Raw genomic sequence first — 24,361 nt, 5'->3', positions numbered from 1 at the left:
GGGCAGAGGGGGCATGTGGGATGCTCTGGCCGGCTGGGTATCTGGTGCTGCTCGGGAGGAGAGGTGAGACTTGGAGAGGGCTGTGGCATTGTTGAGGACCCAGCGCATGAGTACTATGGAGAACCTAAACACAGTCGAGCAGCTAAACGCTGCAGAGCAACCAAACACAGCCCAGCACTGCGCTGGGTGGAAAGATACAGGTGAAGGTGATCACTACCCTCCATCAGTACCTGATGGGCGAAGTCCTTTTGTTGTCCTATTGGTTGATAAGTGAAGCACCGTTGGTCAATAGGGAAGCAAGATAGGTGGGACTAAGAGGATTCTGGGAAATGTAGTCAAGAATAGGAGTTACCATGTGATCCCAGGAAGAGAGGACGTATGAGGCTGTGCCCTTGGTAAGATAAAACCTTATAGAAATGTATATGTTAGTAGTCATGGGTTACTACTTAAGACAGAACTAGCAAATGATAACCCCTGGACATTGGCCAACAGCATTGTAACAATACAGTTATTTTGGGGTTGATGCAGCTCTGGGATCAGGCTGGTGGGAAGAATGCACGTTACAAGTGTCCTGCTCCAGAACAAGGGTTCATACAGAGGTCTGCACGCTCCTGAAGGCTGACCTACAGGCTTTGGAAGGTCCCTGAACATTTTAAACTTCTGCACAAAACTGTTTCTCTGTGTGTGTACATTTCCCTGGAAAGAAAATTCGAGGCTTCCGGGACATTTCCAAAGGGGTTAGGAAGCAAGAGCGAAAGCTTTCTCTCTACAAATGCTAGAGAAAGGGCTGTCACCCATGAGAAGCTAAGTTCTGAACTGTGTTGAGTGACAGAAGGAATAAGGTGAGAATTCCATGATTCGTGGCTAAGTTTGCACAGTAGGAGAGACCTTGTGATGACGGGCAGGGCTGGAACTTGGGGCTCTGGGGCTCTGGGCCCCTCCTCATTCTCGCTCTGTTCCTTCTCAATCCACCAGTTGAACATTTTGGTTCAGTCCATATCCAAGACCGAAAGCAGTGGGGACCATCTGTCATGAACCCAAACTACAAGCTGAAATAGCCCCTTCTCTTTCTTATCTCAGCCCTTGTTCCAGTAACGGAAAACTGACTACCCAACAAAGCACAAAGATGACGTGCTTACAAATATATTAAAAGATGAGTCAAATCTAAACTCTGGAAAATTAAGATTGTGTAGCCAGGAAGACCTCCCATGCTCATGGGTTAGAGAACAAATACTAGGAAGGTGACAGTTCCCCTTAAATTGAGGCACAGTTTCAATTTCAGTTAACTATAATCCCAGTTGGACCTTTTCCCCCTTGTAAAATTATATCAGATTCTCAAGTTTGCATGGAAACTTGAGAATAGTCAAAGCGATCCTGAAAGAGAGAGTGGGAAGATTACATGATTTCAAGACTTACAATTAGGCTCCCATACGCAGGTGATATGATAATAGCATACACAGCCCCTAGGGCAGAACTGAGTCAAGAAATAGGCTCATGGGGCTGCGGAGCTGGCTCAGATTTCCACACAAGTGTGAGAACCCGAGTTCAGACCCCCAGCACCCAAGTGGGTACAGCCTGCTCCATGTGTGCTGGAGCAATGTGGAGACAGCCCACTGCAGCTGCCTTGGCGGGATCCATGAGCTAGAGCCCAGTGAGAGAGACCTGTCTCAGAAAATAATGTAGAGGGCTAGCGAGATGGCCCAGTGGTTAGAGTGCTTGCTGGGCAAGGACAAGGATGAGTTTGGATCTGCAGACTCCACATAAATGTTAGGTGGGAGTGGCATCCATCTTGTAAGTTCAGGTTTGGAAGGCACAGATGGGATCCCAGAGCAAGCTGGCTAGTGAAACCAGCCATACCAGTCAGCTCTGGGTTTGACCGGAGACCCGGCACAATGAATAATGCGGGAAGGCAATCAAGGGGGATTCCCAACATCAACCTCAGTCTTCACTTGCGTGTACACACATGCGCATCGCACACACAGAAGTGGAAAAGGGGAAAAGAAAACTGTGGAGAGTGAGCACGGAAGTCATGTGATGTCAAGCTCAGGCTAACACACACACACACACACCACATACAGTACATACCACACACAACACACACAAACACACAAACACACCACAGAACACAACACACATTCCACACCACACACACACATCCATATACAAACTCCACACATGTATACATACAACACCACACACACAGAAACACACCAATGCATACACCACACACACCACACACACACACACACACACACACACACACACACACACATATAACAAACACACCAAGACTCACAATTTGGCCATCTAATTAACTTTTGACAAGGGTGCCAAAACAACACAATGGGAAAGAGGGTTTTCAACGGAGGGTGCCTGCTCATTGGGTACCAGCACCTCATCACGTGGGCGGGAGAGATGGCTTAGCAGTTAAGAGCATTCACTGGCTTCAGTTCCCAGCACCCTCATGGCCGTGTACACCTGTCTATAACTACAGTTCCAGGAGATCTGACCTCTTCAGGACTCTGCAGGCACTACTCACCCATGTTGCATACATACATGCAGGCAAAACCACTTACATGCATAAAATAAAAATAAATTTAAAAGATACTTGTCTTTTATAGTGCACAAAAGTTAACTTGAGGTGGATCATGAACCTAAAATATAAAGGCTAAAACTATAAATATCCTAGGAATATATGTAGACTACCTTCAAGACTTCAGAGGAAGCAAGGTGCTAGGGTTTGATGTGGTTTGAATGTTTCTCAGGTCCGATGGGAATTTAAGGAATGGTAACAGGACACCGCTCCTGCAAGATGGGGAAGCTGTAGAGGGTGAGCCTCTGCGGGTCTAGGTCATGAAGGTTGGGGCAGTTCTTCTTGTCTGAGCTGTGATCACTCCTGCACACGTGTCCCCACTTCTGCTAAGCCAGCGTGGGCTCACGCAGGTCCCCGAATCTCCAGAATTGCGACCAAATAAACCTCCTTCTTTGTGGAGCGCCTGTGTCACATACTTTGTGACAGTGCTGACGAGATGAGTCCCCAAAAACAGTATTTATGAAGCAAAACTGCTAAATCACATTTGACCAAAGGTCTTAGAAGTCATGAAAAAGTGTTAAATTAGACTTTGTTCAAAGTTTAAGTTTATGGTCATCAAAGGCATCTTTTAAAGAAGCAAGCAAATTCTAGTCTGAAAGGCAATATTGTAAGACACACCTGAAGATAAATGGTATATAGATTACCACAAAGAATATAAAAAACATAACATAATAACAAAAAGTTAAACAACGCAACTACAAAAAGTCAAAGATTTGAACACTGGAAGACAGTCAAAAAACTCAGTACCATTGCTCATCGGGGAAACGCACAAGTCACGGGAACACCTGCTACACTCCCAACAGAGTGTTATACTTTAAAAAGATGTGCGCAGCCAGAATGCTCAGGCTTGATGGGTTGGAATGTAAAATGTGTAATTTACATTACAGACAGTTCTGCTGGCATCTTTGAAAATCTGAACACATACAGACCTATGATCTACCAGTTCCATTCTTAGATTTCTACCCAGAGGGACTATGCCCCCAAAAGTTATCCAAGAATGTTCACAAAAGTGGTAGCTACAATACCGCCAAGCTTCAAGTAGCCCACTTTGTTTATTTGTTGAATAAACAAACTGTGAAGCTATAACTACTCAATAAAAAAAGGAATGAACTATCGATCATTCTGATGACTGATATGAATCTCACAAACAAAATGCTGAGAAAATAAAATCTTTCAAAGTAATGCTATTTCTATGATGTACTAATCTCAGCTGGGGGAGGGCAGGAGGACATCGCTTGTGCTAATGGCTCTAGATCTTGATGGAGTTTGCATTACATAGGTGCTGCACTCGCTAAAATGTACCAAAAGTCCATTTAAAACATGTGCATTACACTTTGTGGACATTTTATCTAAAAAGCTATTATAAACATCATATACACGTTAGTAGTTAAGGGCGAAATGTATAGATGTTGGTAACTTACTTTAAAATCATTAGAAATGGGATGGGCCCATGTCAGACACTAGGTAGTAGGTGTGTAGTTAGGTATACATTGGTTCAGTTTCCTCAGTATTACTGTATGTTGGGAATTTTTCACAACATGTTGGGAAGAAGGAGGCTCATAGTGTCAAACGGTACATGCAAGGCCTACCATCTGACATACAGTATGAGCCCCCTACCAACACAGAAACAAAAGAAACCAAACTTGCTCCGTAGAAGCCAATGCAAGCTGCTTACAAAGTGACAGCCCTTATTCACATCCAGGGTCATAACAACACACCCTAGCTGGAATCTGATCATTCCAAAGGCAATTGTTCTGAAAACCCATGAAAAGTCTATCATCGTACGTGACTGACAGCATCCCTAACATACCTGGGCTGCTGGGTCTGAGGGGAGACCTCTAGGTTCTGTTTTTGGAAAGACAAGAAAGCTTTGCATGTGTGTGACTACACAATGTAAACAAAGCAGTTCCTCTCCCCAACATCAGGACAGTCACCATCAATTATTCACAGCTGAGAGTGCTAGGCAGGGGAAGAGCCATTAGTAAGGGTGAGAAGGAGGTGGAGTCACTTCCGGAGCCTCCATCAGAACCGTGTTTCACCATGGCATGGCTCGTCTTTTACAATTAAACAAACAGCCCCGATCTCATAACTAGTGTGCCCGAGTGCCTTTGCTTCTGCTCCCATTAGGAACACAAAGTTGGTTAGCTATTGAAGTAAAGGAGCACCGTGCTCCTTTGACTATACAGGTCTACAGCTCCCAGGAAATTACAAGAGTGCTTGGAATTTAACACCATCTTTAAATAATGCTGGTACGCATGGAGTGAGAGATGTCATGGGAATCTAAAACTTCCCTGTTCTCTTCAAATCCCTCAGTGTTGTTTTTTCAGCCTGGTCCCCAATTTCTTAAGTTGCATGAACATCCTATGTGCACTCTCCTGGCTCTTGTGAGCTGGGACTCTAGCCTGATCAGACAGCCGGGAGAGCACTAATGCACACACACACACACACACACACACACACACACACACACACACACACACACACCTTATTGCCAATCCCGTGCAGTGCAGTTTCCAGAGATAACAAACACGGTGACTAACACTTACGTTTACTCAAAGAAAAATGAGATCCCAACAAAAAGCATTAAGGATGGATTGTGAGAGATGAACAGGGGAACTAGAGAAGGTTTTCTAAATTATTTACTAGGCTTCTTGTATTGGAATGGTATGGCTGATTTACTTTAAATGATAGAGAAATCACACATACTCCTGGAACAGAAAGTCAGTGGGAAAAATAAGCAAAACAGAAACATCTCATGTTAAAGACAGAAGTCTTGCCTTACCAGGAACAGATACTCTTTTTGTTTTTACAGGTAAAGATTTTCACGGAATTTCTATTGTTTGAATCCAATACACTACAGTTCTACATCTGTGAATTGGCTACTTTGATACAAGGTTTAAAGATAGTTGAGAGATTGTTTACCTATTTTACCTATTTATGCTTATCACCTTGCTCAAAATAACATTGTTCTTTTACACAGTAAAACACCACACTAATACATGTATTCTTCACATAGACTTGAAAGTCATATGAAAACATAGGGACTTCCCAAATCGATTCTATCACAATAAAACATTAATGTCTCAAGTATCAGGAGCTGGTATGAAAAGAGAACATTGAATAGTTTGGCTTCATATATTTAAAACTCTCCACCCTCTTTATTAAGACCTTTTTTTTCCTAAACAGCAATGACCTTTTCCAACATGCACAACTACAGACAAGCGTGTCATTTGCTTTTATTGCAAATTGATACGGCTACCTAGGTACGTAGAGGAAAAGAAGGACTAACTGACAGCCTCTTCCAAGAAACACTCTGCTGCGCTTCCTGTCAGGCTTTAGGAGTGTCAGTTAAAGTAGGAACAAGTGAGGCAAGAAGAGAGATGTGGTGCCTGGCAAGACTTACAGACACGACACACATGGGTTACCCAGGAGCACTAAAGCAACACTTAAGCAAGCTCTGAGATCCTGACGACATGTGTTGCTACCAGCCTGGATGCCCCCGGACTCGGGTTGTAAATTCAAGTTCATTGTGTGAAGAAATATTGACGAAAAGAAGGAAAATATTTTAGAACCCCTAGAGAGAGAACAGCGTTTGTCTTTTGATACTTGCTTTCAACCCAGCGTTTTATTTATACTCTCAGGCTCACACAGTGTGTCACATCACCAGCCCTGTCTAATCCAAATGCTTATTGCCAACAACTCCATCCCTAGGAATTGCCTAATTCTTGCTTTAGAAAAGCAAATCATCCTGATTACAGAAACACTAGCAGAAAGGGTTCCCGTCTGCCAGTGACCTTCAGCAACAGAATCCCACGGATGTTACAGAATGAGGGTGTTGTGACCCTGTGACTTATCCTAGGGGCTCCCTATGATGCCAAGAACACTGCAGGACAGCCTCCTCTTCCTCAGTCCCTGAGGATGGTCTATCTCACTCCTCAGTCCCCGAGGATGGTCTATCTCAAGGCCGTTCTTCTCTTTTCTTCTAGAACAGAACTCGTCATTTCTCCTGACACAATAACTAAAAACATTCTCTACTGTTTTATCCTACAAATCTAGGGCAATGGGAAGTTATATAAAAATGGATTTAATTCCGTGAGATCTAATTTTGACTACATGTGGATAGCATGTGTGTGCGAGCACCTGTATGCATGCATGCATGGGTGTGTGAGATTTCTCTCATTAGCATTAAATTAAATGTCTATGATGGGAGGCAATTTTGTCCATTTAAAATGCATGGTGCCTTTGTATTTGAGAGACACATTTGCGACCTTCAAAAAAGGCACTGCCGTTGTATTGGCATACCCATGACATCGTTGATGGCATTCACCTGCGTCAACAGAACAGCACGAAGTTCAAGTGACCCACCGACCCTCAGCTCACTGCAGAACAAAGACAAGCACACTCTAGGAGCTACCAACCTGGTCAGAGTTGTTTAACGACCTTCCTCCACCGAGTCCCCATGTGGCCACAGCACCAGGAAAGGAGACCAGGCCTCCTCGGAGGTGACACCCTCTTTGCTCTCCAGGGCCCGCCTTGATGACCCCGGGTTTAGCATCCTTCAGAGAGCCAAATGCCTCTGTCTTCCCAGACACTGGTGGAAGGTTTCCGCTTCAGCAGCAGTTTTCATCCCTGGGTCGCATTACGGTGAAATCCAAGCCTTTATTTCTTTAGGGGAAGAGGCTGAGGATGCAGAGTGCCAGGGAGGGAGGTGACCCTCCAATGTGATTGTCCCTGGCTCCAGATGGTTAATACTCAGCTCCGTCCTGCTAGCTGCTGCACCATCTCACAGAGAGAGAGAGAGAGAGAGAGAGAGAGAGAGAGAGAGAGAGAGAGAGAGAGAGAGAGAGAGAGAGAGAGAGAGAGAGAGAGAGAGAACCCGGGGCTGAGCTGGGAGCTTGGGGACCAGCTATGATCCAGAGGTGAGTGAGTCTCATTCCAGCAAAGCTCACAGACACAGACTTAGAACTCCATGGCTAGTCTTATCCATGGAAATGTTTATGAATAAAAGAGAGATTGGTGCTTATGTATACAGACTGCTCATGGGAGAAATCACACATAAAGGACCTGTTTTCTTTAACAACAATAATAATAATCCTCGCACACACAATTGGTGGGTTGGGGAAATAGTGTAAGTAAAGGCACTCAACTATATAAGCCCAATGATCTGAATTCAAATCCTCAAAAGCTGCCTAAAAGTCGGAGGTGGAAGTGCAGGCTGCTGTAATCCCAGCATGCCCTCACCAGAGATGGCAGATGAGGACAGGCTAGCTGGCCTGGCTAACCACTGGTAACCAGACTGTCTCAGAGGAGGTAGACAATTAAGTCATGAAATGAGAGGCTGCCTCTGACCTCCACATGTACAACATGGCAGGCACAGGTCTGGGAGTGTGCCTACACATGTGTGCATATGGGGGTGCCCCCTTCCGCGCGCGCGCACACACACACACACAGAGCAAACAATCCTATAATGCCACTGGAAAGGCATATAAAATTCACTGCTGGGACAGTGTGATGAAGTTGGCACATCTTACAGCACATTGACCATCACTGGAGGAGACCTTGCGAATATCATGACTATTCAAAAAGCAAGATGATCCCATGTGACCAGACCCAAGGTGAGTTCTCAGTGTACCTGTGGTTTTCTCTTAGGAATTAACCTGCACAGTAACACACCCCAAACAAAAAGCTACAAATATACTTCCTGCAGAGCTCCGGTGCCAGCCACTGACACACCATTCAGCCAGGGAGATAGCAATGCCAGGGACGCAGACGCTTGGGACTCCCCCACAGTTCCGGGGCTTGGTGTCGGTCACTGAATGTCATGCTTACCACCCCGTTCTGAGGGAGAAGTCCTGGCTGCTGTGCACAAATGGGGGAGGCAAAGAGGATGACTGAAAGTTCCCAGAATTCTATGGGGACAAGCGAAGAAGCGAAGCTGTGCTCTGACTCTGGACAGCAAGGAGCGCATGTCTCTGCTTTCCAATGTAGGGCCTCCTGGGACTTCCAGATGAGAGACTATGAGTCAGTCAAATGCATAAAGCTGGCAGGGAGAGCATGGCGCCCAGGCACATGCTGCAAAGTGTAGGGGTGTTTAAATAATCTCTCACATTTACTTCTGTGTGTGTACACGTGAACGTGTGTCCATGTCTGCGTGTCTCTGTGGAGGTCAGCACACAACTTTTAGGAGCTGACTCTCTCCTTCCATCATGAGAATCCCAGGGATCGAAATCATATTGCCATTGTCCCCAGTCCAGGGATGATAAATCTTGAAGGACTGAAAAGTGCCTGAGGGGTGGGTAAGTGTGCTCTTGGAGTGTCCGTGGGGGCTTCTGCAGAGGAGAAACTGAAGGGGGAAATTCCCCTGAAGCTGGGGGCCTGTGTAAAATAAAAGAAGGAGAAATCCCTAAGTGCAGGCATTTTCTCCCGTGGCTTCCCATAAGCCAAGGTGTGTGCTAATCTGCCCCACCGCTCTCCTGATGCGGTGGACAAATCCTTTGAAACCAAGAAGCCGAGTAAAACTTTCCTCTCTAGGCTGTTCATGCTGGGCAACGTGACTGTGATGAGGAGTCTAACAAGGAAAGGCCACAGGAAAACACGTACCTTCCTGCCTTCCTTCTTTCTCCTTCTTCCTCTTGCTCTCTCACCTAGAAATATGAACTAATGGGTATAAAAAATGAGAATGGTAGCTGCCTCACAGGTAAAGTAACTGAGTTTTTTAATCTCATTATTTTTTGGTCTCCGGGAGATGTCCCACTCAAACACACCTTCCCGTCAACACCCACGCAAGGCCATGCATCTCATGGCCACCTATCATGAGCTGACCAGGGTTGGGGTGGTTTGGAAGCTGGCTGTATCCAGATCTCAACAGTAGAGCTAACATTTGGACCATTGCCATCAGAGCACAACCTCTGCACGCCGGGCTATGCACTCCCAAACAAACATTAGACGCTTATTCAACATAAGCCATGCCATGGTATGCATCAGAGCACAACCTCTGCACGCCGGGCTATGCACTCCCAACTAAACATTAGACGCTTATTCAACATAAGCCATGCCATGGTGTGCATGGTGAGAGGGAGTGTCCTGCATCGCTGGATGGAAGAGCCTGAGCAGAAGTGGAAGCAGTCTGTCCTTTACGCCTGCAGAAGCAAGAAAGAGACAGCAAGACACAGGCGCAAGGATGGCTTCTGTCCTAAATTTAGCTCCTTCTCCAAACCTTCGCTTAGCTACTGCTCCTCTGCTCTCTGGACACTTAATAGCTCCTATGTGCTGACCCTGGGCCAGAGCGTGCTGACACAGCTTGAGTCAATGCTGTTTGTCCTGACGTTTACTTTTAAAGACCTGCAGCAGAAACCATGCCCTTCATCCAGCTATAGATGTTTGAAGGCCTTGGGATGGTCAACAAACAGGAGCAGATTTGGAAAAGGAAACCATTGGTCTGAGAGAGTGAGAACCCAGAGAAAAGATAGTTCCTTTACTCAATGCCTTTAACACACTATGAAATACTCCCAACTGAAGATAATAAAAGTTAAAAAGTAATTCCTAGTCTGATCTTTGAGGTGATTGTGCTGACAAATGCCAGAAGATTAGAACATTCTTTGACACAACAGTCCCATTTGCTTGGAAATGACTCCAAGGGAATGAGTCCACATATTTAAAAACCCCGTGCAACACTGAGGGCGCAACAGTTCAGCAGCGGGACGTGCTCAGCAGCATGTGTGAGGCCGTGGGTTTGATACCCAGCCCTGGAAAGGAAACTAAATAAGAATGAGCTGGAGAGATGGCTCAGTGGGTAAGAGCGTGTGCTCTTCCAGCATGAGGACCTGAGTTCGAACTGACAACACCCACTTAGAAACTCCAGGCATGGTTAAGAGCACCAGCTGTTCTTCCAGAGGACCTGAGTTCAATTCTCAGCACTCACATGGCAGCTCACAACCAATTGTAACTTAATTCCAGGGGATCATATACCTTCCTCTGGCATCCACGGGTACCAGGCATATATGTGATACACGAATCCCATGCTGGAAAAACACTCATATACAATAAAATAAAGTATGCAGGCATGGCCATAAGTAACTGTAATCCCAGCACTGAGGGGTAGAGACAGGGAGATGCTGAGAGCTCAGTGCCAGTTAGAGTAGCTGAGACAGGGGGGATTCTGGTACCGACAGACTCTGTCTCAGGGTAGTAAGGTGGGGAATGAGAGAAAGATAAGCCTGCCTACGCCTGTTCATCACACACACACACATACACACACACACACGCATACACGCACACATATACACGCAAACACATGCATATGTGCACATATGCACACTCATATACATGCACACACACGTGCGCGCGCGCACACACACACACACACACCAAGCTCTGTACACGAACATGCTCATTGTTGCGTGGTCTGATGCTTGTGATAACTGAAATCTGTAAATGGGGACAATCCACCACACTGTTCACACGGAGAAGACAAGATGACTGTTTCTCAAAGGTGGTTTTTCTTTAATAGAAGAACCTCAGGTCATCTTTGCAGAACTCTTCTCTCTATTTTCCAGTTATTTCTCTGTTCCTACTAAAATAATAAAGTTTCCCAGAGCACGCTTTTTTAGTTCTCAAAGTCAGCTTTCTAACAGAAGCCGGCTTCCTCATAGAGAGGTAGGCCCAAAGGAAGAGAGCAGACTTAAACAGAGAAAAACATTTTAGACAAGACACCAAGACATTTCCAGTAACTCCTTCTACTGAGAACTGCACTAAGAAAAGCACTGGGCGACAGAAACAGAACTGTAGTTAAGTTGTCAGAATGGAGTTCAAGCCCTCAGCCTGACTCTTAAAGCCTCCCAGGGTTTGGCAAGCATTTAAGATGTTTGAATCTCACCTTCTCAATAGGATGAAACCTATGAACGATTGCACTGAGTACACCGTGTGTGCCAATAAGAAAAGACACATACACAAAGGGGGCAAGGCCCCTTCTTTCCACTGAGTCTGTATGAGGCTACTGAGTGTGTTTGAATTTCCTCGAATGGACCCCAGTTTCCCTTCCTTCCCTGAAAGAGTCTCCACACCCTCCTTGATGGTCAACATTCTCTTCCTCCCAGAACCCACCCCAGATGGGAGTCCCCTGAAGAAGACTTGTGGACTTTCCCCCTGGGCTTCTGTCTCCTTCCTCTGTCTACAAGAGGTCTGACCCAGGCCCTGCCCTCTTGGGAGGGCGTCTGCCCAGCACTTCCCCCAAGCCAGGCCCCACTCACTCACAGCTGCGGGTGCACAGCAACATGCTCTGCACGCAACAGGCACCCACCAAAAACTTCCTCAGTGCTGTCTGCATGCCAGGAGGGGTTCAGCTATAGTCTTGCCCTCCTACATTTCGTTCGATATGGGCCAGAAGTACAGAAGCCTCCTGGTGAAGGGCAATCCCAATATACTCGGGCCCTTTCTGGAATTTTCTTTCTAAGAATCACTTCATGCCTCCCCCACCCCAGTTTCCCCTCTGTTCCCCAAGTCAGGCTGTTTCAGAATAACATTTACAGGGCTCATGTCAGGTCAAAATGTATGCAATTTCAAGGTAGTAGTCTGGGGCTTTCCAGTCCGTACAGGGATCTGCAACTTGACCACGCGCTTAGGAACACACGATAGTAGAAGTACAAAGCATTCCTGAGGAAGGACATCCCAAGCTCAGAGAGCTCCAGGCCAGAAGGGAGGAGTGGGACACCCATCACTCCCTCCTCTTCACATGCCATCAGCACCCTTCTCCTGGTCCCTGGTGTGCTTCTATTGCCCTTCTTCCTCTGCCACAAAACTAGACCGGTAGAACCTAGTTAGCTCAGATGCTCTGTGCCTAGTCAGGGTCAACAGAGCAAAGGTGTGGGCAGTGCTTAGAACACTGCCTGACCCCTGCTGGGCTCTGGAGGAACACCAAGCCATTGTCATTACTTACAACTAAGTTAGAGATTCTGCCCCTCTATAGAAACCATGAAGTTTGAGGTTCTTATCTTATTCCTTGGCCATCTGAGATCGGGCAATGTCAATTGCACAGGTAATTTGCTGCTTTTGGTTACTTGGCTTGGAGTCAGATGCAACTTAAGTCACAAGTGAGCGAACAGGTGGCAGGTAGCAGGAGACAGTGCTGGGGAGCAGAGGGAACAATGAATTAAGCTCCCTAAGTGTTCACTCGGGGTAGGGCAGCATGAGTCGCAGCACAGTCAGACAGGCACTAACTACCTGGTATGCAGCAGAAGCTCACTAAACATTCAAGGGAAGCTGGGTGTGGCGGCACATGCCTGTGGCCCCAGCACTTGGAGGGCTGAGATATGAAGCAGAGAAAAAATAACGAACAATACAATAGTTTAGTGCCTTTGCCACCCTCATTTCTACTATGAAAAGTCAAGAAGGAAACCGCGGACTTGAACAATGTCAGGCCAGATGGAATAGACACACACACACAGAGCTGTTCACTCAACAGGAGGATACACAGTCTTCGGTTGCAGGCAGATCATTTGTGAGGATGGCTGCAAGTCAGGCTTAACACATCCAGGAAGTGTATCTCCCACTTCTGTCCACAGCAGGATGAAACTAGAAACTGATTACTGGAAGAAGGCAACTGGGAAGAGTCTTGAGGCAAACTAAAATAGAGGCTCCACATTTTAAAACACAGAGAATGTAACAACATCACGCCAAGAGGAAGACGCACAGCAGTAAGCACCACACTAGGGGGAAAATGCGCCTTTATATATGAGTCTAAACCTCAAGGACAGGGGGAAAGATGTGAGTGAAAACAGAGACTAGAAGACAACAGAGAAAAGTAAGTAGAGTTAGTGAAGGTGGGTTTTTTTTCAAGTAAAATTGAGAAATTTTCAGCTCTATCCATGAAGAAAAATGAGAGGACTAATATTAATAAAATTATAAGTGAAAGAGCAAATGTTACAGTTGACAGTACAGAAATACAAAGGATCATAAGATACTTCTGTGAATAACACACCAAACTGGAAACAGAAAAGTAGAAATTTCCTGGGACATTAACATTACAATCTACCAAGAGTAAGCCATTATGGGCTAGAGAGATGGCTCAGTAGCAAGAGTACAAATTATTCTTGAGGGGACCTGAGTTTGGTTTCCAGTGCTTGTGTCCGGTGGCCCACAGCTGCCTGACTACAAAACCTCTGGTCTCCACAGGCGCCTCCATCCATTTGTGCACGCCTGTATGCTCGCACACACATAATTAACAACAATAAAAATAAATCTTAAAAATAAAAAGAATGAATTATGCATAAATAAGAACTATGAACAGACAGAAGGACATTGAAACAATAATTTTTAAAAATCCCCAAAAGGGACTCCTAGGACTAGATGTCTGCAAAGGTGAATTTTATCAATATGAAAGAATTGGTGACAATACTTCCAAAACCGTCCCAAACATTGAAGAGGATGGAAGATTTTCAAGCTCATTCATGAGACTGGCCTGCCAAGATCCTATAAGGACACTATAAGAAAATAAAATTACAGGATCTCACTGTCTAGCGTTCTGGGGACTAGTGCGGTCCTCAGCCTCCAGCAAAGAAACCTCTTTGCAGAGTCAATGGTGGTTAGTGTCGAGACACATGGTGGTCAGAGCTCTGAGAACAAGTAACGGTAGAGCATTCAACCTTAAATGAGGCACCCAGATCACCTCTTCAAAGGCTCAGGGGACACAGGAAAGGGGGTTAGAAAGAATGTAAGAACTGGATGGTGGGGAGGAACGTTGTGAATGTCTCCTAGCAGGCATGGTATGGCTGTGGCACTCAGAACTCAAGCAACTGTAATCCCCTCCATAGACTCTACAGAAGATCAAGGCCTTAAATGTTTGGTCACAGATGGGGGAGAAGCTCATGGGTCTCCTTCCTCAGGGGAGCACAAGGCCAGAAGAGGGCTGTTGAAAAAGAGGAAGTTTGTAGTGATGTTGTCACAGGTGGGTTACTCAAATTTCACTGACTAGCTTCACAACCATCGGGGTGGCCCGGGTAAGCCCAGTGGGTCACACAAACACACAGACAAGGAATGACTGTGGGACTGAACTTGGAGAGAGGAAGGGAGCTGATGGGGTGGGAAGAAGACAGGGAGAGGAATGGGTGACCAGAATATTATATACATATAGGAAATTGTCAATGGATAAATTAATAAAAGAGGGGAAATTACAGGTCAATAAACATGATGAATATAGGTGCAAACAAACATTCTTAACCTAATATCTGTAAACTGAATTCAACAGCACATTGAAAAAAAGACCACCCACCATGATCAACTGAGAGTGAGATTTATCCTTGGGTGCAAGGATGATTCAACATATGCTAAACAACGACAGTGACACACATTAACAGGTCATCTCAGTGGACACACCAAAACCATTAGACAATATGCAATGTATTTTCAGGATAGAAACTGTCAGTGAGCCAGGTATAGAAGCAAAGGACTTCAACACAATAAAGGCCACATGTGCCAAAGCCATGGTTTTCATCATACCCAGCGCTCTAACACCAGGAATGGGACACACTCACACCTCTATTCACAGTAGCATTAGCAGTCCTAGCCAAGTCAGCTGGTAGATAATAAGAAGCAAAATGCACCCAGATCAAGAAGGGTTTAAATGATTTCTATAGATGACAAACCATTGGAGCTAACAAAAGATCCATCATAGCCAAAGGACACAAGATCAACATACAGTCACCCCCTGCATTTCCACACAATAACATGGACAATCAGAAAATGAATTCAAGAAACACTATAATTTACAAAACCTACAAAAATACTTAGGAGTAAATTTAACCAAGGTGTTTTGTGACAAAACTTTTCCTGTGGAGACACAACACACAAATCTACTCACCCCAGAGAGGAAACCCATGACAGGCTAAAGTATGGATACCACCAAAGACCAACTTGGTGAACCAGAGGTTTGTTTGGTTTTTTTTTAGGGTTACTTACAGGAATCTTAGTGAAGGGTTACTTACAGGAGAAGAAATGACTCAAAGACAGCTGCATCACCAAAGCCCACCCCAGCTGGGTGACAGCTCGCAAAAGCTAAATTTGGAGCACACTGCACAATCTGCAGGCAGCTCAAAAGTTGGAGAGTGTCCTTTCCAGGTGCCTCACAAGGCCTAAACCTCATATAGGCAACTGGGCTGTTTCTGCTTCTTCCAGGCAGCTGGTCTGGTCTCAGGGTCTTGGAGGCTAATCTTGCTTCGGTCTGAGGTAGACTCCCTGTCTTTTATTGTTTATTCTGACAGGTAGGGGTTTAGAGAAGCTGGCCAGTTTCAGGGATTTCCTGAAGGCATTTTGAGTTGTGTACCTTCATGCTTAAGGCCCTTCCCTGTAGAATAGAGTGTTTCAATCTCAGAGAAAACTGTTACATAACACCAGAAATTAAAAGGCATGTGCATGAAAGAAATCAAAGAAGACAGAAATAAACAGAATGGCATATCATATTCTTGGACTGGAAGAATTAATACTATAAAAATTTCTAGACTATTCAAAGTGACCTGCAGATTCTATCAAAATCCAGTAGTATTCCATACAGGAATATAAAACAAACAAACAAACAAAAAAAAACAACATCAAAACCTCCTAAAATCGGGACCACAAGCCCCAAATAACTACAACAGTCTTGTAAAAGAACAAAACTGAAAGCATTACACTTGCTCGTTACAAACTACACTACAGAGCTGCAGTAATCAAAACAGTATGTTTCTGTCATTCACCTAGGCACAGACAAGTGAAGCAGAATAGAGAGCCCAGAATAAAACCCACACATACACAATCAGCTGATTTTTGACAAGGCACCTGGAGTACACAAAGACAGAACAATGGTCCCTTTAACAAAATGTATTGGGAAAGCTGAATGTCTAGCTATAAAAAAGAGTGAAATTGGACCCTTATGTTACACAATATCCCATACTTAGCTTGAAATAGATTAAAGACGCGAATGTCTGGAAGCTCCAGAACTTCCAGAAGAAACACAGGGGAAGCTCCTTGACATTTATATGTTCCATGGATCAGGATGTAACTCTCAGACACTTCTCTAATACCATGCCTGCCTGCCACCATGCTCCCTGTCTCTATGCTCCCCTGCTCCCCTGCCACCATGTTACCTACCATGAGCATACAGCTTCAGGACTAAGCCTCTGAAACTGTAGGCAAGCCCCTAATGAAATTTCTAGATAAAATTTAGTATATTTTTTCATGCTCCCCTCAAAAGTTCTGTTTGTATTTTAGTTGCTCTTGCCCTGGATTACAACACCAATTTCCTGGGAACTGACAATATTAAAAGAATAATGATAACACTTGTGTGTGTTTATTCAACTGGTGGACAGAGGCATGGGACATAGCTGCAAAGCTAAGTCTTCCACAACTCGTTGTTCAGTATGAGTTTTGTACATATAAAAAAGAATATGGTTTTTAAAAATAATCAATAGTAGTAGGTCAAAGGAATACGAGTTGAAAAGGATCAATGATATTAAGCCATTCTAACTATGATGGTATTTGATTCATTTGAATAGTTCTCATGTCCAGAGTTTAAAGCTTCCTTTCATAGGCCTTTTTTATTTATACTAATCTGAAAATTCATGTAATAAGTCAGGTTTTTAAAAGACTACCCTTTTTGTTTTCTTACAACCCTATGAACATCAAATGTTTATATTTCAGTTTCTGTGTTCCTGTGGGATTTGACAGGGCATCTTGCATGTTAACCAGGCACACCGTCTACAGGAGGGGTGCTTTGAAATTCGTAAGAAAGGGTCAAAGAGTCCCTTGGAAATGATGATGGGCAAAGGATATGGAGAGAGGACTCCAGCAGGGCATATAATCTACTCTTCACTGCTACCAACTCATCATGAGAGAGTATGTCCACTCCCATTGATAGATACTGGGTGCTGGGGCACAGCTTAGTGATGGGGCACATGCTTGCTCCGCTATAATCAAAGTCCTATACTGAGATAACTTTTCACATAGCAAATTAGGATAACCCCAAACACTAGTGGCTGGCCTATGGGAAAATGGGCAAGGCCAAACACATACAGAATACAGAATACATACTCTTGGAGGCAATTTGTTAACATCTGTCTGATTTTGAGAAGCATATGCCTCTTGTCACAATACTTTGTAATTTACTGTGTGGACAGACTCATTAACATTTGAATAAACAGCTAGGATTATTTATTAACGTAAATATTAGGAAGAGCACAAAGTCTATTAACAAAAGGTTGCCTATAGAAAACGTGGTACATCTATTTTGTAGAATACTATACGGTTGTCAAAAAGAGCATCAAATGTACAAAATATATGAAAGAAACAGGTGAAATCCAGACAAGTATAAAAAAAGGGAAAATGGTAAGAATCTACATTTGTTTTACTTGTTTATATTAAAATGAATTCTGGAAGAAGGAAAACTAAGAGTTGATTATGTTACATATCCAAACAGTAAGTTCTGAAGTATTGTCATGAGGCCTCGTGGTGCTTTGGTTATTGATTGATGGTCATGGTCATGAATGCTGATATTGACGATGCTGGGTCATGAGAGGATAGTGCAGCTGAAGAATCCCTGTCTCCCAGTGTCACCGAAACTGTGTTAACATGGGGTGGTAACACGTTGTTCACATGTCTGTGATGATGCAGGTGCAGATGAATCTCCTGCAAAGCACAGCACTCCACCATGCTTGATGAAGTGGCCAGAACAATGAGTTACTGTTGTTTCCTATGCCTGCTGCACTACCCTGCACACCAAGTCCTATAGTGTACTTCCAGCGATATGCAACCCCTGTAAACAGATCGCTTATCACCACGCCAACGTCTCATAGATCTCACACATACTGCATCTCTTGATTATATCATTTTCTTTCTCCATTATTCTTATTTTAGTTAGTGTGGCTTTAAGAGCGACAAGCTACACCAAAAATGTGTGTTTATATATGTGATATATATGTATATGTGATATACATACCTATATATGTGATATATATGGTATATATCTGATATATATACATACATTTACATTTCTCTAGACAAAATAAAACTCTATACATATATGTAGACAGAGAGAGGTAACCAACAATCTAGGCATGCACCTGGCTACCCCATGTGTGGAAGTCTACATAGTCTGTAATGTTCACCTGAGAATGAAATTGCCTGACACACATTTCTCAGATATGTGGTACTCATGAGGGAACCCTGGCCCTGTTGTCAGGGAAAAGGTGTAAAGACATCCGCACTCTCCCTTCTCTCCACATCTTCAGAGGTCCACACCCTCAAGTTCGAACAACAAAAACAGAATCTGGCTAACTTTCACTAACGTGGGACTAGTCGTTCACCTTCTTAACCCAAAAACAAGAATACCACACAGGCCAAGATCGGGGTCTTCTGTACCAGTGGCAATCAAAGTTGATGGGTTCCACTGGTGGGTTTGAGATGGCTCTGATGGGTGATGGATGACAGCATGGCTGGGAGGTTAAACGGAGGGACCCAACCCATCCGCATTGAGACAGCACTCCACAGAGTTAATGCTTGCATCCCCAGGCACACACTGAACAGCCCAGCAACCAGCATCCACAGCTCCTTGGGGGTTCGCCCCACACTTCTGGACTTTTAGAGTGTGGCTGCCTGAGATGGACCAACCCTAGCCTGTGGTTGTCACGATATTTTTTTCTTGTACAGACCTACTTCCTTAGAGCAAACTGGTTGGCTGGACGTAACATGCTCACATGTTCTCTCTCTCTCTCTCTCTCTCTCTCTCTCTCTCTCTCTCTCTCTCTCTCTCTCTCTCTCTCTGTGTGTGTGTGTGTGTCTGTATGTGTGTCTCTGTCTGTCTATCTCTGTCTCTGTTTCTCTGTCTCTGTAGATCTGTGTGTCAGTCTGTCTCTGTCTGTATGTCTGTCTGTCTATATCTTTGTCTCCATCTATCTGTTTCTGTGTGTCTATATCTGTGTGTGTGTCTGTGTGTGTGTCTGTTTCTCTCTGTGTCTGTCTGTCTGTCTCTGTGTGTGTGTCTGTCTGTCTATCTCTGTCTCTGTTTCTCTCTGTCTCTGTAGATCTGTGTGCCAGTCTGTCTCTGTCTGCATGTCTGTCTGTCTATATCTCTGTCTCCGTCTATCTGTGTCTGTGTGTCTATATCTGTGTGTGTGTGTGTGTCTCTCTCTCTCTCTCTGGTTATTTAACTGAAGCACGTTCCAAGATTCCTTAGTAACCACAAATATTGGGAGAATGTCTGGCTCTGCTCTCAAGGCCTGAGACCTATCAACCCTGACTCATTGCCTCCCTTCTTGATCGTTCTATGACTTGTCTCTAGGATGAATGGCCTGAGGCTGCACATTTAAGACAACATCCCTTGCAAACACATGAGGGCAGAAAAGGCCAAAGAGGGAGAAGAACTGTGCTTATTTCTAGTTAAGAATTTTTTAAGGAATAAAAAATGAGTAAGAGAAAGGGATGTTGTCTTAGGTCCAATTTAGAAAAAGGAGTTTCCGATAGCTTGTCTTGGCAACTTCCTAAAGCCACCATGTATTTCTTTAAATGTGTAGATATTATTATGGCCAATAACAACAAAGAAGGAAGTCTTAGTTTTTTTTTAGAGATTTTAGGAGATGAGAGACTACAAGCATTGTTTTATGAAGGTGGCAAACTTCAAATGGACAAAATTAAAGCCATTAACTTCCTTAACAATTTGTGTTATCTTGGCTGGAAGTGATGTACACACCTTTAATCCCAGCACAGCACTTGGAAGGTAAGAGGAAGGCAGATCTCTGTGAGTTAGAGGCCAGCTTGGTCTACAAAGTGAATTCTAGGACAGCCAGGGTTACATAGAGAGACCCCATCTCAAAACCAAATTAAACCAAACCAAACCAAAGAATTAATGTTATCCTGTTATCCTACCAGCCTGAGTTCACTCTTCAGGACCCATAGGATAGAAACTGAGAACCTACTCAGGCAAGTTGTCCTCTGACCTCCATGCATGATGCAATGGTACATACATCCACACAGTGTACACAGGGCAAATAAATTTGATAGAAAAAATTAACTACAATTATAAAAATAGTCATATTAATATAAGAAGAGGACAAGAAGTCATGGAGTATGGGGTTGGAGAAGGCTAGAGGTGTTCTGAGGCCACCCGGGCTGAGCACAGAAGCAGGAGGAACTGGGGTTGCTGTGGGGGAACTTAGAGAGGGAGCCCAGTGAACAAATTCTTACGCTTATGCCAGGCAGCAGGAGCGAAAGCGATCTGTTCCATTTGCTCTGAAGAGGGAGGGTGGGAGGCAAGACCTAGACACCTGATAGATGCCCCTCCTCATGAGACAAGCTCGGTGTACACCCACAGGGAGTCTACCACAGTCTCCTTGCCTCCTTTATACAAGCTCTAGGGACCGGTGCTGGGTTTACAGAAATCTATGGAGGTCTCAAACACAAAGAGTGGCCACTAACTAGATAGCTACAACATTTGGGGAAGGTCAGAGATGAACCAAACTGCTAGGGAAGTCGGCATTCAGTCCAGACTATGTGCTCATTGGAAGCCAGGCAGATGTGACACATGTCAGAGTTCACACAGAAACATAAGCAGCTGATGGTGACAGTGTCTGTCCGAGGCAGAGTCTAGCTGGACCTAAGAGTATAAATGTCTTGATATATCCTGCCATCACTACTCCAGACTTGGTGGGGAAATCTCCACAAATAAGCTTGTCACCGAAATGAATGAGATCTGGGCTCTCGTGGTAAAACTTGCTGTCAGCAAATGTCACCCTTACCTCGGGGGAACGGAATGAGTCAACACTTGAACTTCCCAATGCATCGCCTTAGGCCCCAACTCTCCAGCATCTCAGAGGCCCATCTCTAGCCAGGACCACTGTTAGAAAAACTGACAGACAGACAGACAGACAACTCTGAGAAATGAACACCAGAGGAGCAGGGCAGTGTGGAAGCAGGTGAGGTGCAGAACAGAGTGACGGGGCTGAGGGAGAACTCTGTCATCTGGAAGGTCAAGCAGAGGCTGCATCAGTGAAGGTGGCAGGGTTGGGAGCAGAGACAAGAAAGTAACAGACATGGAGAGTACAGATGCCCGTCCCCATGTGCGCGCAAGGTGAATCCAGGACGGCCCTTCAACACCAATATCTGCAGCTGTCTTATAAAACTATGTAACGTGTGCACACCTATCCACAGATTACTTATGACACTCAATACTATGCATCTGTATGCTAGCGGCTGTTCTGTGGGAGACTGATATGAATGAAGTATGAAAATGTGGTATGTAGAGGTCAGTTTTTTCCCACAGATAGTTGGATGCACAGATAGTAAAATTTAAGAAGCTGCTCTCACAGACAACCTGTGTTCAATTCCCAGTAATCATATGGCAGATTGCAACCATCTGTAACTCCAGTCCTAGAGGATCTGATGCCTTCTTCTGGCCTCCCGGGGCACCAGGCTTGTATGTGGTATGCAGACATACATTCAGATAAAAACCACTTATACCCATAAAATAATAAATAAATAATAATGTAGTGAGAGGTATAACAGATGCACCTGCTGAGCTGACCATGCTCGGGCGTTGTCACAGATGTGTATGTGAGCATGTGGGATTTGGTCTGGGGTCAGGGGCAGGCTTGTTCTCTCTCTCGGTTCTGGTCGGGTCAGGGAGGGCAGCTGAATTTTGATCCTCAGAGTGTTGATCCTAGGTTTTATCGGTTTCTCATGTAAGTGACTTCTCCCCAATAAAATTAACCTATATTATCCCAGTCCCATGTATCTTAATTTGTACAATGACAAAATATACTAAAAAGAACAAATAAAAATAAAATGAATTTAAGAAGCATCTAATCTAAAAATATAATCTAATTGGTGAGTATAATTTCCAAATTGAATAAAACAAGTTCCCAGAAGTGACAGGATAGTAGGCAAGAAACTGGAAAATGAAGTGGGAAATACAGAAAAAGAGAAAGAAGAATATAAAGCAAAGAGGAATAAAAAAGCCAAGGGCAATCTTTTAGAGGAGTCTTAGGGAATACATAGTATTAAGGAAGACAGATTAACCAAAAGGCGTGGGATGGAGGGCGGTGAGGAGAGAGGGGTGCAAACATGAGACATTTCAGGCAGCAACTGGAACAAGATGAAGTATGCATAAAGGATAAGAGATCATGAGATCAGCTGAGAAAAGGGGACTCCTGGGAGAGACAGTGGATTGCAGGTCCGGGATGGGGAAAGCACAACTCAAACTCTGGTGACCTTGTCAGGTAAGAAAGCAGAATGTCATTAGACTGCGAGGTTCATGTCAAATACAGAGGAACGCGCCTAAAGGGCCTACTGGCCAAAGAGGAACAATCAAGAAGTTCAGATCCATATGCTCATTGTGATACTACTAAGAGGGCAAAGCCCTCATTGGTCGCCTGTAAAAAGTACTCTGGAATTGACTCACTCTAGAAAATGAACATGGAAGGAGCTGAGCATCAGTTCTGGCATCTTCCACAGCTGTGACCAAAGGAACCACATGGTCATGGTGGACAGAGAGAAGAACTTATCTGTAGGTGGCTTCTGCTTATACCTGAAGAAGGAATGGCTTTAAGCTCCCTCACCCCCTGTTGAGATGGATCTCATGAAGCCCAGGTTGACCTCAACTCGCTGTGTAGCCAAAGATGACCTTGAACTTCTAATCTTCCTGCCTCTGTTTCCTGAGTGATGGGATTTTTTTCCTGCAGAACTGTGGAATCAAATGCAGGACTTCATGGTAGTGAAGGATTTTACCAATTAATCTACATCAGGAGAAAGGTTCAGTATTTTGTAAACCTGAATGTAATAAATAATCCAAGCAACAATGAAGGGTTGGTGTGTAAAAACTGGAAAACCCACCAGGACCATAATAATGAATATCAGGTTGACACCAGTTAAAATATCTGGGAAAAATCTGAATATCAAAGAGAGACACCAGACATTCATTAACTCCTGGGGGACATGCACAGCTGGACGATCAGGTGCTCATGCCAACAAATCTCTCTGAATCTAACCAGCCCTCCAGGTCCAAAGAAACCACAGGGAAGAGTGAAACATGCCAGGCCACAAGAATGAAAAGGCAAAATCCAGACACTGGGAACTGGCAAGGACCACGTGACTCTATCGGAAATGAAACTGCATAGAAAACGGAAATGAGGGAGAAAATATAAGTTAAGAGTTTTGGAGCAATGTTGATCGGAAAAACACAGAGACAATGATTCAGCCAACTGGACTAGAGAAAAACAGCAACAACGAAAAACAAGTTAGTAGACAACAAGGCACACTTGACTATTGACTAGATAGTATTAATCATTAAAAAATTTTTAATGTGTGCATGTAATGTGCTGTGAATGTTTTTAGACTTCTGAAGCTGTAAGTCTGTGTATAGGTCCAATCATCTGAAGAGAAGGACAGGAACATTCACAGATCAAGACTGGCCATGTGTAAATTAGCTGAAGCTCTGTGGTGGGCACAGTGGGGCTCATTATATTGGTCTCTTCCATTTTGTGTGCGCTCAAAACTTCCACAATACAAAAAAAAATAATAAATGGAGATAAAGCACACACTTTTGCACAGGCTTATGAAAGGTTTGTGGAAGGAAAACCACCATTAAGAATGTAAGCCTAAGAAAGTACAGTTCCTGCCGTTCAAATACTAACCGGGCCAGATCCTGCTTAACTTCTGAAATTGGCTGAGAACAGACAGACTCGGACTGGCATGCCATAGACAGAACCTGTGGTTTCTGGGGTTAAAAAATAACAAGAGGAACTGAGCATTTTT

The 24,361-nt window shown here is 44.3% G+C and overlaps 1 protein-coding gene across 3 annotated transcripts in view; it reads right to left on the bottom strand.

Moving 5' to 3' along the window:
• The window catches only part of Lrrk1 (leucine rich repeat kinase 1), a 138,452-nt gene that overhangs the window by 96,620 nt on the left and 17,471 nt on the right, over nt 1-24,361 (bottom strand). The window contains exon 1 of one of the 3 annotated variants that reach the window (XM_040730661.1): nt 7,012-7,357. The exons of the other annotated variants lie outside the window; for them this stretch is intronic. The gene's annotated coding sequence lies outside the window, so the exon portion shown is untranslated. Of the gene's footprint in view, nt 1-7,011; nt 7,358-24,361 lie in introns of those variants that run through there. 3 annotated transcript variants of the gene reach the window in all.

This window comes from Mesocricetus auratus, unplaced genomic scaffold (assembly GCF_017639785.1).
Source record: "Mesocricetus auratus isolate SY011 unplaced genomic scaffold, BCM_Maur_2.0 Super-Scaffold_4256, whole genome shotgun sequence".
In the NCBI taxonomy this organism is placed as follows: Eukaryota; Metazoa; Chordata; class Mammalia; order Rodentia; family Cricetidae; genus Mesocricetus; species Mesocricetus auratus.
Note: the sequence above shows the minus strand (reverse complement) of the source record. Positions and strands in the feature narration are given on the sequence as shown.